The following is an 889-nucleotide window of genomic DNA, read 5'->3' as shown; positions in this document are numbered from 1 at the left end:
ACCTATCCCTACCTCTCTCCCATGCACAACACAGGCTTCTGTGGAGAAAGAGTAAATGTATTCAACACAGGTCTGCTGTTTCCAGAGTTCTCTCACAGGATATACTGGCTTCTGGGCAGAGGGGAATTATATCCCCAGCTAATTGCTGAGATGGTGCACAGGAGAGAAGAATGGCTCCCTCCTCTGCTTGGCGGCTGACTCACAGCTGCCAATCCCCAGTGGTGGTCACAGTTGATGAACTCATCTCATCCTTTCAGATATAATTTCTCTGCCTTTTCACCCAAGTCCCTGTTATGTATTGTAGAGGTCCTTCTTTGGCCACTCATACCCTGGAACCACAGTCCCAAGTGTTTTCTGCCTTTTCTCTGTTTTTTTTTTTCATGGAGGAGGAGTTTGCTCTGCCCCACCTGTTCTGCCATTTTCTCAGAAGTCATACACCATATTAGTAGCATAAAGGAAAGAACTTCATGCTCATTTCAATAGCTGCAGTAAGAAGGGTTTCACAAAACCCAACACTCTTTCATGATACAAAAAGCACACAAAACAAACTAGAAATAGAATGGAAATTCCTCAACCTGATAAAAAGCATTTGCAATATCCCATGGCTATAATTTATGATGAGAGTTGGTCACTTTTTCCATAAGATCAGGAACAAAACAAGGATGTCCACATTCAGCATTTCTAATCAACATTATTCTATAGGCTTTAACAGGGTTATTAATCAATAAAAAGGAATATAAGTCATAGAAACTTGAAAGGAAGAAGTAAAATTATCACAATACATGGTCTATATAAAAAGTCTTTAAGAATCCACACAAAAACCTGTTAGAAATAACAAACTTCAGCAAGTTTGTAGGATACAAGAGTAATATACAGAAAATTGCATTTC

The sequence above is a fragment of the Choloepus didactylus genome, chromosome X, assembly GCF_015220235.1.
Source record: "Choloepus didactylus isolate mChoDid1 chromosome X, mChoDid1.pri, whole genome shotgun sequence".
Classification (NCBI taxonomy): Eukaryota; Metazoa; Chordata; class Mammalia; order Pilosa; family Megalonychidae; genus Choloepus; species Choloepus didactylus.
Note: the sequence above shows the minus strand (reverse complement) of the source record.